This window comes from Juglans microcarpa x Juglans regia, chromosome 2S (genome assembly GCF_004785595.1).
Source record: "Juglans microcarpa x Juglans regia isolate MS1-56 chromosome 2S, Jm3101_v1.0, whole genome shotgun sequence".
Classification (NCBI taxonomy): domain Eukaryota; kingdom Viridiplantae; phylum Streptophyta; class Magnoliopsida; order Fagales; family Juglandaceae; genus Juglans; species Juglans microcarpa x Juglans regia.
Window position 1 is genome coordinate 26,534,644 of NC_054597.1, and position 17,737 is coordinate 26,552,380.

Consider the following 17,737-nt stretch of genomic DNA (forward strand, 5'->3'; position numbering starts at 1 on the left):
TAATACATAAACTATAAATTTCCTGTATACAATGAAACTATCTAATTTCCAAAATGTAATACAAAAGAATGATTCATACTCTAGTAATCCAAATAGAATACCACAATCCCCAAAAAAGGGAGACCTTGCCGTTGGGTCTGACCAACTTGCAACTCTTTACACGTTCCACTCCAAAAAGGGGAAATGGCATATTTTCAATCTGGAGGTTAGATTTTGCTGGTCTTCAACCCGTTCTACCTGCTCTAGAAATAAAGAGAAGGCTTTAATGAGGGAGAGAGTTGTTAAAGATAAAGAATGAAAGGAAACAAAAGAAGGATTGGAGAGAAAAATATTGTTCTCATTCCTTTTTGAATCTGTGTACATCCTCCGTATATATATCCTTCGAGCAACACCAACTTAACCAATCAGAAAATAGAAATAATAACCAACCTAACCTATTCTACAATATTCTAGAATAGAAAGCTATCTGTACAAAGAGACAAAAAGAAACGATCCTAACAAACTATGCTGAGCTGGAGGAATATTCTTCTGTTTTATCAGAGTGCGTGTGGAGCAGCTCTTCATTGGTGGAGGCTTGATTCCTTCTTTGTTGAGACTCCCCCTCAAGATGGGCATATATGTTCAGAATGTCCATCTTGGACAATAAAAATTGAAATTGTGATGTGGACAAAGCCTTTGTAAAGATATCTGCCAACTGAAACTTAGAGCTAACATGAACTGGAACAATCACACCAGCAGCTACCCTTTCTCGAATAAAATGGCAATCTATCTCTATGTGCTTTGTTCTTTCGTGAAAGATGGGATTCTTGGTAAGATGAATAGCAGCTTGATTGTCACAATATAGCAGTGCTGGCTGTTTGTGCTGTATGTTGAAGTCCTTCAAAAGTGTAATTAACCAAACAACTTCACAACAAGTGTAAGCAAGTGCTCGATACTCTGCCTCAGCAGAAGATCGAGATACTGTTGCTTGTTTCTTGGATTTCCAACTCACTAAAGAGTCCCTAAGAAAGACACAAAAACCAGTGACTGACCTTCGAGTTTCTGGGCATGCTGCCCAATCCGAATCACTGTATGCTTTGAGATGTAAAGAGGAACTAGCTGAGAAGAAGAGACCTTGACCAATTGATCCTTTTAGATATCACAGAACTCGGTGAGCATGGTGCAAATGAATCTGAGCTGGTTTGTCCATGAATTGGCTGAGAACACTCACGGCATAAGTGATATCTGGTCTACTAATTGTTAAGTAGATGAGCCTACCAATCAGCCTTCGATAGCTTGTAACATCTGTCAACATATCAGTGGAAGAGTGTGCAAGTTTATGATTTGATTCAATTGGAGTACAAGCTGGTTTACAACCAAGTAATCCAGCATCTTCTAAGATTTCCAATGTATATTTTCTCTGACACATGTGGATCCCAGCTGCTGTTCTTGCAACTTCTATCCCCAAGAAAAATTTCAAGATCCCGAGATCCTTAATCTTGAACTGACTGTGCAGAAATTCTTTGACACTTTTTATGGTGACTAAATTGTTGCTTCCCACAATTATGTCGTCAACATAAACTAAAAGAGCTGTAAAACCATGTTGATCATTCTTAGTGAATAGTGAGTAATCAGATTTTGATTGGTAAAAGCCAATCGAGAGCAAAGCAGCAGTGAACTTTGAGTTCCACTGCCTAGAGGCTTGCTTCAAACCATAGAGTGACTTATGTAACTTGCAGACCAGCTTTCCTTGTTGTTGAGACTCCCCCTGAGCCACATAACCCGGTGGCAAATCCATATATATTTCTTCATCAAGATCCCCATTCAAAAAAGCATTGTGTACATCAAGTTGGGCCAAGTGCCAGTTATTGACAGCTGCCAGTGCAAGGAAGAGTCTAACTGTGGTCAGTTTTGCCACTGGACTGAATGTCTCTTGATAGTCAAAACCCTCTCTTTGAGTGTACCCCTTTGCTACCAATCTAGCCTTATGCTTGTCAATGGTCCCATCAGATTTTAACTTTACCTTATATACATATTTACAGCCAACTGGTTTCTTTCCAAGAGGTAAAGTAGTGATGGACCAAGTGTTATTGGCTTCAAGGGCATCAATTTCAGACCTCATGGCAGCTTTCCAATGATCAGAGGCCACAGCCTCTTCATATGACTTAGGTTCATGGGTTAGTGAAAGGGACAATGCATATGCTCGATGAGATGATGATAAATGATCATATGTGATGTGATTGGTAAGAGGATATGGAGTGGAAAAATTGGATGATGTATGGATAGGGGCTTGAGAAACAAGGTGACAATGATAATCTTGTAAATGGGATGGAGTATTCCTCAGTCGACTTGATCTCCTTGGAACAATGGCTGAATTTTGCTCTACAGCAGGAGCAGATGTGGGAGAATTAGATTCTGATGCTGTGAGGTTTGAATCAATTAAATGAGGATTAGAAGGAAGATGAGAGGGAGCTGGAGACTGTACAGACTGATCTGAAAAATTGGTAGAGGAATCAATTGTGATTTGTTGAGAATGAAAGTCTGAAAATGCAGGTGGAACAACAAAATCAAATTGAGAGGAAGATTGAATAGAATTTGAAGAAAGGAAAGGAAAGGTGGACTCAATAAAGGTAATGTCTCGTGAAATGAATGTGGTATGGTTATCTAAATTATAGACTTTATACCCTTTGACATCAGCGGGGTAACCTATAAAAATGCACCTCATAGCTCTTGGGTCAAATTTGGTTCTGTTATGTTTAAGTGTTGACACAAAGCAAAGGCACCCAAAGACTCTCAAATGGGTATAAGAAGGTGGTGAGGAAAAAAAAATCTCATAGGGAGATTTGTTGTTTAAGAGAGGAGTGGGAGTTCTATTTATGAGATATGTTGCTGTCAAGATGGCGTCTCCCCAAAACTTTGTTGGAAGAGAAGCTTGAAAAAGAAGTGCTCGGGCAACGTTAAGAAGATGTTGATGTTTTCTCTCCACAACTCCATTTTGTTGTGGAGTGTAAACACAAGATTTTTGATGTTGGATGCCATGAGAATTATAAAAAATAGGCATGTGAAACTCCATTCCATTATCTGTCCTTATTTTCTTTATTTTGGAATTGAATTGAGTTTGGGCCATGAGAATGAAATTCTGTAGAAGTTGTTTAGTTTCAGATTTGAATTTCATTAGAAACACCCAAGTTACTCGACTATGATCATCGACAATGGTGAGAAAATAGTGATGGCCTTGTAGAGATGATTGAGAGTAAGGTCCCCAAATGTCGCAATGGATTAAATCAAAATTGGAAAAAGTGCAGGAACTGCTTGATTGAAAAGAAGTTCGTTTCTGTTTTGCTAAGTGACAAACATTACAATCCGAAGAAGCATTACATTTGGCATCAAAAGAAATAGACTGAATTGCTCTAAGTTTCTGATCAGATAAATGTCCTAGTCTAAGATGCCAAAGGTTGAAGTCTTGTTGTGTCACAGCACTGCAGAAGCGAGGATTGGAGGAAAGAGGAAAAGCTTTCAAGTTGTTGGAAGTTGTTTGATTGACAGCTTTGTTTTGGAAGGTACTGGGAAGAAGGAAATAAAGGCCACATTGGATCTTAGCAAGCCCAATCGTCGTCCATGAAGATAGGACCTGTATGAAACAAAATTGACCCGAGAAAACAAGGCATAGAGAGGAATCATGAGTGAGCTTGCCAACTGAAAGAAGGTTAAAGGAAAAAGAAGGCACGCAAAGGACACCAGTGAGTATAATGTTGTTTGAGAGGTGCACGGTGCCAATGTGAGTTGCTTCAACATGAGATCCATTTGGTAATTTGACAAATGTCTTGGTGGAGCAAGTGATAGAGCTAAAGAATGAGGTGGAGCAGACCATATGATCTGTAGCACCAGTATCGACAATCCAAGGTACATTGGCAATACTAGGAAAAGATTTATGCATAACAGATAAGCAATTGTGTTGATGAGTATCAAAAACAGATGCACTATGATCAATAGAAATGTGAGTGGGAAAGGGAATTATACCAGCCATGTTGGAGTATGCAACAGGGGAAGGATTATTTTCAGTGGACAATTGTTGAGGCTGAGTAGTGGTCTGAACAGAACCTGAGTCATTAGAAGTGAGCTGTGACATCTGTCCATTGATTAGAGCCATGAGTTTCTGAATCTGATTCTGGGATAACTTCAACTGAGGATTCTCTTGTATTCCCTTTTCTTGATTTTGAGAGGAAACCTGGTTTGCTGAATGTGGAGAAGAAAAATTCCCACTACCATGGTTCGACTTAGCTCTAGTGAACTTAAAATTTGGTGGGAATCCTATAAGCCTATAGCATTTCTCCTTAGTATGTCCAAGCTTTCCACAATGAAAATAGCTAAGATCAGATTTCTCTTTTCTTTTTGCTTGATTACTATAGACTGCTAGTGCTGAAGCCTCAGGAGAAGACATTGTCAAATTTCTGGTCTGTCTTTGTCTTTCCTCCTGTAAAACTAGGGAAAAGGTCTTGTCTAGAGAAGGCATACGACTCATCAAAATTATCTGGCCTCTAATGTGCTCATATGAATCATTTAATCCCATAAGAAACTTAAACACATAATCTGTCTCTTGAACATCACCGACTGATTTAAGGGCTTGACATGTACATAAACCACATGAACAACACGGGACAGGCCTATAGTTATGCATTTCTTCCCAAATCCCATTAAGTTGAGTGAAATACTCACTTACATTTTGGTTCCCTTGCAAAGTAGAGCTGAGTTGTTGCTGGAGTTGATAGATACGCATGTTATCAGGCTGAGCGAAGCGGGTTTTCAGCTTTTCCCATACTTCCTTTGCTGAGTTGATGTAGAGCACATTTGATGCTATCTCCTTCGAAATCGAGTTGAGTAACCAAGATAAAATAAGGTTGTTGCAACGCAACCAGGGAATATACAAGGCGTCGGTCAGATTTGGTGTAGGTATACTTCCATCAAGAAAACCCAGCTTGTTTTTTATAGAGATGGCCAAGGTAAATGATCGATTCCATGAGAGATAATTTTGGCCAGAAAGAGGTGGAACAATCACCACAGTGTTGGCATTGTGACTGTAATGTAAATAGAAATGACTCTTTGGATCTTCAGAAGGTGAGACGTTGCTGGATTTCGTCATTGTGAAGAAATGAAATGAGAGCTATAATGCAGTGAAGCTGTATGAAGAAATGACTGAAAGAAAAATGAAGGACCTCAGGTTTCGAAACCTGTGGTCTCTGATACCATGTTAAAGATAAAGAATGAAAGGAAACAAAAGAAGGATTGGAGAGAAAAATATTGTTCTCATTCCTTTTTGAATCTGTGTACATCCTCCGTATATATATCCTTCGAGCAACACCAACTTAACCAATCAGAAAATAGAAATAATAACCAACCTAACCTATTCTACAATATTCTAGAATAGAAAGCTATCTGTACAAAGAGACAAAAAGAAACGATCCTAACAAACTATGTTGAGCTGGAGGAATATTCTTCTGTTTTATCAGAGTGCGTGTGGAGCAGCTCTTCATTGGTGGAGACTTGATTCCTTCTTTGTTGAGAAGAGTTATAAGCAAAAGGATATGAGATGTATACAACTTATGCAAGCCTAATGACTACTTTGTCGTTGTATACAACTTATGTAGATTTAAAAGATTGTACCACCCACCACTTGGCCCATCTAATTAGTCCCGTCTTGCTCATGCTATTGAGGGAAAGCAAGTCGTCAGACAAAGCTGAGTTTATTTAGCCTGGCATTTGGTTTGTGGATTTGCTAATTTAAGCATTGCATGGTAATGCCAAGCAAGAAAAGTTAGGGGCTATATATATATATATATATATATATATATATATATAGAAAAACGCTATACTCAGTCGCCTGGGCGAAGCGCCGCGCAAGCGGCTGCTGATGTGGCAATTAAATGAAACGCCGCGTTTTGAAGTAGTCTTCGATTTATCGTTTCCCTCGTTTCTCTTCTTTCAGCCTCGTTTCCCTCATTCAGCCGAAACATGAAACCCATCTCTGCCATTCTTCTTCCTCCCTCCTTCTCTGCTCCCTCTCTACTCCTCACGAGGCCTCTTTCTTTGACCCCTCGAAGCCACGTCCCTCCACTCAAAGCCGCCTGTTATGGCCTCCCTTCGATACCTCCTTCCCCTTCATCCCGAAAAACCCTAACTTTCCTATCCCGAAAAACCCTAACTTTCCTTCCCCTTCATCGCGAAAAACCCTAACTTTCGTTTAGTTCGGGAACACAGCTCCACTTCTGGCACACAGCTCCACTTCCGGTACGCAGCTTCAAACCCTAACGTCTACTACCACAAATCTAAGGTCCTATTTAAATGGGTATATTTCCTTTTAACATTCCATAATTTTCCCGAAGGATTTTTTTATCTACGAAATGTGTGATTTTTTTTATCTACAAACTGTTAGGGTTTTCAGGTTCTTTGTCTTTGTATTACTAATTGCTATTTTCTTTTTTTTGCTTATTTCTTGTCGAAGTTTGTACACCCCTTGAGAGGATTTATTGTTGGGAAACTTCAAATTGATCTTTGAGAATTTTGGCGGTTCACCTTTCGGCCTAATTTTGTGGGTTTGGGTTCTGTCAAGTAGTGTATTGTGCCAGATTTCAGATATTTAATTTGGTATAATACAAGTATCTGTTGCTTGAGATTTGAATAATCTTCTTAGGTTCTAATAAGGTTATTGAATCTGTATTTCATTGGTTGCAAATATCTGGTAGAGAATTTATTGTTGGGAAACTTTGAATTGATCTTTGGGGCCTTTGGCGGGTTCATCTTTCGGCCTAATTTTGTGGGTTTGGGTTCTGTCAAGTAGTGTATTGTGCCAGATTTCATATATTTAATTTGGTATAATACAAGTATCGGTTGCTTGAGATTTGAATAATCTTTTTAGGTTCTAATAAGGTTATTGAATCTGTATTTCGTTGGTTGCAAATATCTGGTAGAGAAGGCTATGTTTTTCTGCTTTTGACTTTCAACTTTGCTATTTGTTGCTCTTTGTGGGGTTGATCTGTGCTCTATGCTTATTCACTCAGAATAAGTCACGGACTCACGGTTGTTTTGACCTTGAATGTTGAGGTTGTGGGTTTTCTTTTGAAGATGTGAATGGTTTGTGGGTTCAGAAAAATCAAATCCTATAGTTTGCTGGTGCCTGTTGCCTCTTTACCTTCTAAATGAAGATAGGTTGTTGATTGGTGGTATATGGTGCCTGTTGCCTCTTTACCTTCTAAATGAGGGCCATTTTGTTTTGTGTAAAAATTTAAAAAAAAAAAATTGTTATGATTAAATAAAATAAAATAAAATGAAAATGATTGTGAAAATAAACAAGCCTTTGATCAAAATAATATCACAGCTTTACCGGAATATAATTTTATTACTATTTTAATGTATCATGACCGGAATCGGAAACCATTTCATCATCATGACTAATAACTAAATAATTCATTGTAATTGTAATCACATCTCTACTATTTTTCTTTGTATCAAATGTCTTGAGTCATAAAACCGTGAGGCGAAAATGTTTATAATTGACCAATATTGTAATAGTTTGGAAAATCAAGATATAGAAATAAGACTTATTTTATGTGTCTCTTTCATGCATGGACGTAGATTTCAAGCAAAACTTCTGCCGATAAAAAAAAATCTTTCAGGAAGCCTAAAAACTTTTATAAGCTTATTATTATGATTGTTTTCATAAATTGGTAAGCTTTAAAAGTAGCTGCCAATTTTGTTCACTAGCTACTCAGGCTTGTGCTCGTTATGGAAGTGCTTGTTTAGGTGCTTGAAAATCTTAGATTTCCCTGTTTTGTTTATCCTTGGAAAGCAAAAGAATACTTGATATGTTTTCAAATGCATCAAAACTTGTAGCTGTCAACCTCATTAACTTCTTGTGAGTAGTCAAAGAGAGTTTCTTAGCAGCAGACTGTTTCACATTCTTGATACAAGAAACTAAAAACTGCTGCATGAGAATGTCCTCATCATCACTGTCTTCTTCACCGTCAGCGAAACCATCATGCTTCTGTAATATTGAAACTACATTGAGATATTCAAATACTAAAAGAAATCCAGGACGACCCTTCTTAGGGTGTCCAAAGTACAACACAGAGGTAAATAGTACTCTTCTAATGTAAGGTTGAAATAATATATTGATTAATATTACGTACCTAACAATTTTTTATATATGTGTTAAATATTAGGGATTACCATATTGCAAATATTTCAAGTGGGTTGATAGTAATCAACATACAGACTCAGAGCTACAAGAAAAAGAAATTCAACTCTTAAGGAAGGAGGAAGAGCTCGAGAAGATACTCATCGATGTCGAAAGGAGGGAGATTCAGCTCCGTAAAATAGTAGATGAGATCGAGAAGAGAGAGATGGTGCTATCCAGTAAAAATGAGGAGGTTCGAAAAAAGGAGTTGGTCCTTCTTGAGAGAGAAGCTCTCCTAAGGCGTTCACGCATGCTTCCCCGGCTATATTGGAGTTTTGTGATAATTGTTTGTTGTTACTTGTTGAATTGGTAGTGGTTTATGTTATAAATCATAGTCTGAATTTGTAGTGTAAGTGTTATAAAAAGCTTAGAGAACTGAATTTGTAGTTGAAGTTTAAAATAGCTTTTGGAACCTGATTTCCAGTTTCTATGTACAAAATGTATAAATTCCCGTTTGCTGTGAATTTAGATACTTGTAAACTGAATTTGTAGTTGAAGTGTAAAATACCTTTTGGAAATTTGGAGTCCAATTTCTATGTACAGAATGATTAAATTCCTGAATTTGTAGTTGAAGTGTAAAATAGCTTTTGGAAATTTGGAGTCCAGTTTCTATGTACATAATGATTAAATTCCAGTTTGCTGTGAATTTAGATTGTAAACTGAGTTTGTAGTTGAAGTGTAAAATAACTTTTGGAACCTGATTTCCATATTGTATGTACAGAATGTATTAATTCCAGTTTGATGTGAATTTAGATGCTTGTAGAATGTCTAGTTTTTGGTCATTATGATGGATTTACTCATCTGTTTAGGTTCAGTTTAAAAACAAATAAAATGTAAAAGTCAAAACATGCCAAACGATTACTGGGCAACCCGCTGCCTATAATTAGAGGACTAACTCACGTACACCAACCACCCAAAACTGATAGAGTAACTCACGTCCATCACCCACATTCAGAATTCATTTCCTTCAAAACAAATTGAAATGAAGAGCCAAAACATGTAGACTTAACTCACGTACACCAATAGCCAAAACTAGTAGACTTGACTCACGTACACCAAAAGCCAAAACTGGAAGACTAACTCACGTCAATATCCCACAAAATAATTACAACTATCCTGAAAACCAAGCTTACAAGCTTACAAAACTTAATTATCACAACTCAAAATGAACCTATAACTAGCATATGTTTCTTCCCACACAAATAAATTACAATTTTATATGTGTGTCATGCTTTCCTCCCACAAAAGTAATTACAACAATTTAAATAGTCCTCTTGCAAGCTTCCTTCACAAGAAAAACAAAAAATTACAATTTTCAACTTGTAATGCTTTCTTCCAAAAAAAATGTACTTACAAAAAATATTCATTGCCAAGCTATCCTTGCCACCAAAATAATTACAACTTCCACGACCTCCATTCTTTCTTCCCACCAATATATTTACAAAAACTACAACTTGCAAGAATTCTTCCAAAAATATACATGGAAAATATATTGGGGCAGCTATGGAATCCTAGAAATCATTGTGTTTGGTTATCTTGGCTGTAATGGCTGTGAACTTGCAACTGTAGGGAAACCAAAAAAGAAAAAAGAAATTAGACAATAAAACAATTGTAAATAGAAAATTGTATAAATAGAAAATAACAAAAGCTATAACCATTCTACAACAAGTTGCTAATCTTTTTCCAAATGCCAATCCTATGCCCATATTTCACTTGATGGGTTTTCATTATAGACATGCCAAATGAGAAGAGCTTAATGGAGTGTTGTAGTTCAAACTTCTACCAGTCATTACATTCCCTACCACCAACCATTGTATTCAAAGCTGACTTTATTAATAGCCATACATGTACTTCTCCTTTTGAAACATAGATGCTGAAACTGGTTTTTATTGCAGGCCTATATTGCATAAGTATGCCAATGAACAAAATGTGTCACTTGGTTAATGGTTTATTGGTCTTCAAGTTGAGCAAATTGATGACCATAGTATGTGCTATGGGACACCACCGGGTACTGCATGTATCTATTGAACTTGGTTCAGTTTATCTGTCTTGAACTAGAGAACACTGGATGAGCATGTAAAGAAAAATGCAAGCAGCAAATCTGATAAAAACATGTAAATATTCTTTAATAAGATGTCATGCAATATTGCATTTCCTATGTGAGGAGTAAGAAAGTAGCTCATGTTCAGACTTTTCAGACTTGTAAAATCTAAAACAAAATGAGAAAAATATACATCTGAAGTTGTTGCTTGCAACTGCTGGTTGCTTGTCAATTGTGAACTAGCTTATTAACAACTTCATTAGAGAAGGCAAGTAAGGTTGATTAATGTTTCTTGTAATGATAAAATTATAATTGTTTTGCACAAGGGCCTAAGAGTAAAAGCTTGTTGACTTTTAATCTATATCTGCTGGTTAGTTTATATGCAAAGCAACACAAGTTGAAAAAAGCCCAATAAGTCTTTGCAGCCGTTCTGCATTTCCCAACAAAAAAAAGAAATAATATATAAGTCAAAGAGATGCAAATGCCAAATGTGGCAAACCAGAGGAGGCGTACTCACTTTACAAACAACTAATAAAAGTTTTCCATTCTTCAATTTACAGTGGTAATCAGAGAGTAATAGCATCAACCAATGTGCAAAGTGATTTCCAGTTTTTATCATTCTTTGTGGTTCGAAATTACTGGGCATGTTATTTGAGTTCAAAGTCATGGTTTCAAGCATTTTTAGACATGGTTTCAAGCTTGAAAAAATAGCTTTAAAACAGAGGATATTCATCCAATACATTCAAAGCACAATCCAAATTATGATTTCTTACCACAAGGTCAAGAAGAAGATGAAAACCCACACGGTAGAGTGAAGAAGAAGATGAAGACCGTGAGACGAAGATGCCGAAGACCCACACCGTCAGACGACAATGCCGAAGACCCACACTGTCATTTTCGGAAGAAAATATTCAAACTGACGATGATTCCATTTTTTTTCCACTTTCTTTCAACAAGCAAAGAAATTTTTTTCCACTTTCTCCGTACGGCAATCTCAAAACATTCGAAGTCTGAAACTGACTTGTTGAAAAAGAAGCTCACTTTCCCGCATTTTTCTTCTTTGACTTTTCATTCGTTCTTTATTTTTTTTTTTAAAAAAAAAAAATTAATCGACGTAGAAATTAAAAAGTATTATTTTAAACGCCAACTGTGCGCCGTTTGCAGTTCACGACTGCCCGTAGAAGAAGTGATATATATATATATATATATATATATATATATATATATAACATGTGGATATATGATTTCGCAGTTCAAAATATCAAGAATATAGTTAAATGCTCAAAAAGATTAGTTTCGATGTAAAATAGATTTACTGGTTGATGATCAATACATAAACAAAAGCAAAGCCTATGGTTTTGGTTTAAAACTTGGAAGTTATCATTTGAGAGGTGTTGGTCATATTGTGTACGGGTTGACCATAACAAGGACAGAGAATGAGCATGAGCTGCTCAATCATAATCCTAAATTAACAAGTCCCATATGGCCCCTGTTTTGGATGGATAAGCACATCTTTTTCCATAATAATCGTGCTCTCTCTGTTATCCATTCTTTCCCTCAACTATATGAAACAAAGCTCATTCTAGAAACAGTTGCCCGTATAAAGACATCAAAAATATGCTAAAGAGAACTTAACAGGTTCTCTGATGCATTTGAAGGGCTCGGTAAGCAACAACACAACAAAGCAGTTCTGGAGTCCCCACCCTGCAAGATTACAAACAAGATTGGATATTAACTACAAGTTGATACTGGTATGATGAGAAGGCTAGGAAACCAACAAGTGCATCATGTAGAATACTAGTAAGCTTGGAAACATGAAACAGGATGTTGATCATTTATGACATTCCCAAGGGCCGAGAGGGACTTGTTGATCATTTTAGCTTCTTCGAGAACTTTTCCTTCAGCCCTAGTTTTCTCCTATCTTGCCAAGCCCACGATGAATAGCTTTCCAGCCTTCATCATGTGCACAATTTTACAATGTCCAAAAAAAAGCACTCTGTAAAACAAACGTGACCACGGAGTGTAGAGAAATTTGACGTGGGCAGCGACCACAATTATCAATCCACTGGGTACTAAAATAAGCATATTAGAAAAGAGCCCAAAAATAAATACACCATCCGAATGAGTCGGTTCTCATTCTTTCCACCAGTTCGGCTCCCGAGAAAATGTGAAGAAAATACAAAGGAAAAATTTTGAGTATGTTTGTTTTACATCAGTTTCAAGGGGAAAAAAAAAACCCAACCTAGCATAGTAATGTAGCTGTAACTTGGCTGAATTCTTTTTCAGGCAAACAAGCCTTTTACCTCTCGAAGACATTGAAAAGTTTGTCCTTTCTTTTATTTTTTCCTTGAAGACTCGAAAGTTTTCTTTCCTGACATTTTCTCAGCAGCCAAACAAGCGTTTAAGAGAGGAACTTTTGAAAGAGTGCTTCGATACTAAAGAGTATTAACTTTTTTACCTGAAGTTGGGTTCGTGAATTATAGAGAGGAGAGGCAAAGAGAAGCTTACGGAGAGCAAGTACGCCATTGACGAAGCTTTTCACTTCTTCAAAGTTCTTCGTCGGTGCTTCTTGGGTTTTAGAAGAACATTGGACGGCGCCGTTCTAGGCTGTTTTGCACCGCTATATTTATGCTCGTAGTGCTTGAACCGCCCAACAGCCTTCCCATCTCCACTATTGCCGCACGGCCCCACCTTTGAAATGCATTTAAAAATCAAATGAATATTGAAATTGTGGTCGGAGCCAGTATCTGGCGCCAAGGTGAAAATTAGCCAAGGAAAATTAGCGCTAGACTCTACTTGCAGCTAACTTTTAAAACTAAAGTATGTCGCACTTATTTTTTTTTAATATATATATTGCAAATATTTATCTGTAAAATATGAAAAAGTTATAATAAAAAATAAAAAATACTCTAATCATAAAGAGATTATACAAGAGTAATTTTATAACTTGATGTGACTCGATAAATTGTAAAGTATGTATGACAGATCACATAAAATCAAGTCAATTTTTGAAATTATTTTTGTATAATCTCTTTATATTTGATGGACCACAAAAAGTATATTTGATCAACACCAATAAAAAACACTCATGAAAAAAACTTTGCAAAATATGAGAAAATGATTAAAAAAATACATAAAATAGAATAATGAGTTTTTAAAATTTTCTTTTCTTTTTAACTTTTTATTGGGTCTAGGTAGGAAAAAGAAACCGGTAAACTAGAGAACCAGACCAAACCGATGGATTCAGTCCTATTCAAAATCGGTTCGGCCCAGTATTAGTTTCATTTTTTTCAAAACCGGTCGAAACGGTCTGATTTCACTTTTCCATTTTGTAACACTAGACCGGTTCATATATATATATATATATTTTAATTTATAATATTATATAAAATATGTTTTATATGATTTTTTATATTATACATAATTTTTATAATTAATCTTATAATTTCTTAATCTTAAAGTTGAATATTTGATCATAAAATTAATATAATATTTAATATAACATAAAATTAATCTTATAAATCTTAATATAACATTTAATATAATTTTTTAATCTAGAAGCTCACTGCAACTCAGGCGACGGCAGTTGGTTCTTAGGTTGAAGGTGATTTACGCGGGAGGTATATGATATACAAATTGATATCATACACATACATTAGCATATTATTACAAGCATATTATCACTAACATACATAATCAAATATTATATCACTATATGATATTACTATATATTATTATATATATTGTTATTTATACTAATATATATCACTATATAATCCACTAATACTATACTACAACTGGAAAAATCAAATTGAATAGGACCGAAACAGGTAAAATTGAAGTACTGGTTTAAGGGTGTAACTGGTGCGGTATAAGTTATTCAAATCTAAAGTAGGTATTAACTCTATAGAATTAATTTATATAGTAATTATATATATATAGCATATATTTATATTGAAGTATATAACTTATGTTCAACTATACAGCTTGTAGAAGCATTAATAATTATGTCATAATATTTATAGTATCACAAATTATTAATCAATTTTACATATACTTAAAACTAGAATATGTACTAGTGTATATCATAAAGTAATTGCTACATGTTCTTTCATGACATATTTAAAAATAACTTATACCATCATATATACTAGTTTATGTCTTAGAGTAATTATAATTAATAGTTAGATCATGATACTTAACTGCTTATACTATAATTAATTAGTAGTTCCACAACCATGTTCCAATTATGGACAGTGTTACTATGCCGCCCAGTGTGTATCGCTAGGTGTGTTCTTTGTGATTTTGCACTTTTTAAATTTTTTCTTTTTTTTTAAGCATTTTTAAATATATTTATTTTTTTAAATACATCAATTCACTAATAGTTACTTCTTTAACTATTAAGAATTTTTTTAAATATATATATATATATATATTAGCATTCAAATTGGGGTGGCAAACTTAGGCGGCATAGTATCATTTTCCATTAATTATAGCATATACACAAGAATTTTCAATTTCAAGCAACGTGAACTATATCGATTAGAGCATATAAGTTTAATACTATTCCTTTTATAACTATAATTTAACTATTAACTTTATACTTTACTCTTATTGATAATACAATAAGAAAATTCTATTTGAAAGATTTATACCACATAACCATCTATATGGCATAATTTCATTAAGAAAATAAATTTTAAAACTTGAGTCTTACAAATCAAATTATGCTATATAGATTATGTGTGATGTAAAAGCATTCAAATACCAATACTCTAATACGATACACACACACACTACTTAATTTCGTGTATCTGTCAACTTTTAATATTGTAGTATAATTTATACAATAACTTTGTAACTTATACGTACTACACAATTACATTTGTAATCATCATCACCATCAATTATGCACTCATTTTTAACTTTAAATGTAAATTTTAAAGGAATTGATCATCTTCATTTTTACGGGATTATTCTTACTTCACTTAAAGTTCATTTTTACATTTTTTGTGTGAGTGTAGCGAGATTTATGGTGATTGTAAAAATAGTAATGGCTAAGGAAAATTGTAAAAAAAGGAAAAAAATAAGGTGATTGTTTCTTTTTTAAAAGATTCATTCTTCTTGATAGACCTTACCTTATTTGTACGAAATAAGTTTAAAATCAAATCATATTAATTAAGTAAAAATATGGATATGAAGATGTAAACAAAATTAATAGTTGCTGCACTGTAAAAAATTCAATAGTAGTTGGGAAGATCTAAACACTAATCAATAATATATTTTAAATCAGTAAAGAATTCAAATGCAAAAATTCAATAAACGACAATTGAAAACTTTTAGAAATCAATCATATCCATCATCATCAGCCATGTCATCTCCCTCGTTATTATCATCAGTATCATCATCATCATCCTCTTCCACTTCTTCTTCATTTTCATTGTGGTCCTCTACATCGTAATTCCTATTTTCTCCATTCTCATTATGAACGATACTTACAAAATAATATGCAAACATTCAATAAGAAATTCTTAGCACGAACTCATTTATATCATATAAAATAATCCAGATCAACATTAAAGTTGACATATTAATTGCAGGTAATGTTTTCTCTTAATTATGTTGCACAACATAAAAATCACCTGATTGATTTGGTGCGAGTAATTTCTGAAGTTCATTTGGAGATATTCCTTCCAAATGATTTCTCCATTCAATCTGCATACAACATTCAATGATGATATCAAAGATAAATGCATAAAATTACTTATAATAAATAAAACTGAAGCTAGTTCATATGAAACTACTTTTTTTAGTAACTTGTGCTTGAATGTAGTCATAAAACATGTTTTTGAACACAGTTAACTCGTTCTGCATCATCTCCATCACCGATAGCATATTGGCAATTTGGCTAATGTCAGTGGATGTTGATGTAGATGTTGAATGCATGCTGCACCCCTTTTTTGTGGTTTGCCCAAAACCTAAACCACGCACTCGCTCATGACATTCTGGGCCCATGACCTTGGAATAAATATCATTAGTAGCCCAAGTCATGGTCCCTCCAGTACCTCCTAGTCTGGAGGTGGGGTCTTGGGTAAGGAGCTCCTCCATTTCAATCTATAGAAAAACATAAAGAGAATACATGAATATGCTTATTAAGGCCCATTTATAAGATGGAAAAGAAATAGTAAATGCATAAATCAGACACACCACTATTTTTTCCGTTTCATTGTTCAAATGTGTGCCATTCTTACGTTTGTGGGTATTTACAAATAATTGTGCTCGACTTGGCAAAGCGCCTGTCTTTTTTTCCTATAAATTACTTGAAGAGTTCAAACATATATAGGAAAGTAGATAAAAAAAATACATGAGAAAACAAAAGCAAACGAATACTAAAGACTTATAATTACATACCCACTCACTAGCATATCGGGTATAGCTTTTGGAGCCTATACTGTGAACCACCTTTTACTTTCCACGAGATTCCTTGTCTTTTTAGATTTGGCCTACATTAAGAAAATGTTTGTGACATCATTTTTGTGAGTATAACTTGTAACATATTTCAAAATCTTATAAGAAAATATTAAATGTTACCTTTCATTTTTCATCAAACCAAGTCATTGCTAAATCTGTCAATTGGCTCAAGTTAACCTTATCGGGATCTGCCCTTGCCACAATTGTTGCAGCAGAGGTATCATTTGCTTTAAGCAACGTCTTCTTCAACTCGTGCTTATAATCTTTCCATTTCTTCCCCATATCCCTTTCTATAAATAAGTGGAACCCCTCAAGCTTATCATTGGGAACCATAAATTTAGACTACATTCAATACCAAATGTCAACAATATTAGTGTCATATGAAGTAGTTTTCAAACATTAAATAAATTATAATTCAAAACCTTATAATCTTAATTGAATACCTTAATAATGTCCCACATTGTATCTTTAAAATGTTGAGGCACCAACCTCCAATCTGAGAAATTAATTGGTGCCAATTGTCAATCCCTCACCAATTTTCTAGCAAATCTTCTCACCTTTGAAGATTTTAAAATCATGGGATGACACATGGCATTGAGATCCATCTCAATTAATTCATCTTTTGGCAAGTGCCATATATTATTGATGGAGTTTAATATCCGTTCCTTTTTGTTGCCATTAACATTTGCATATGAATTTGTATAAGAGATTGCTAGTTCTTTCAAATTATTATTAGGATTGATAAAGTTAAATTTACCAATGATGATGACATGGTGATCTTCAGGGTCAACGTAGTCATTGTGGTCCTCTGTATGTGAGTGTCCCCCTTCTTGAGCAGAGGAGGATGGTGGCGGCCCTTCTTGTGTGAAAGTGGATGGCTTGCATCCTCCATGTGTGGGTGCAGATGACTGTGACGAGGGTTCAATGGAAGATGATGTATGTTCAACACTTTGTGTGAATGTAGCTTGTCGAGCTTGTCCATGTGCAAATCCAGGTGGTTGTGAGGCCTGCTCATC

At 34.9% G+C, this 17,737-nt stretch overlaps 3 long non-coding RNA genes across 3 annotated transcripts; 1 reads left to right on the forward strand and 2 right to left on the reverse strand.

Annotated features, from left to right (window-relative positions):
• On the reverse strand, window positions 1–13,012 carry LOC121251496. The gene is made up of 2 exons (XR_005938032.1): window positions 11,887–13,012; window positions 1–237 (listed from the first exon to the last, which is right to left on the reverse strand). It is a non-coding gene; the product is annotated as an uncharacterized LOC121251496 (long non-coding RNA).
• On the forward strand, window positions 201–5,615 carry LOC121251497. The gene is made up of 3 exons (XR_005938033.1): window positions 201–280; window positions 2,044–2,048; window positions 5,559–5,615. It is a non-coding gene; the product is annotated as an uncharacterized LOC121251497 (long non-coding RNA).
• A 2,977-nt stretch (window positions 13,013–15,989) lies between the features above and the next one.
• On the reverse strand, window positions 15,990–16,728 carry LOC121251498. The gene is made up of 3 exons (XR_005938034.1): window positions 16,662–16,728; window positions 16,458–16,559; window positions 15,990–16,364 (listed from the first exon to the last, which is right to left on the reverse strand). It is a non-coding gene; the product is annotated as an uncharacterized LOC121251498 (long non-coding RNA).
• Between the last annotated feature and the right edge of the window lie 1,009 nt (window positions 16,729–17,737).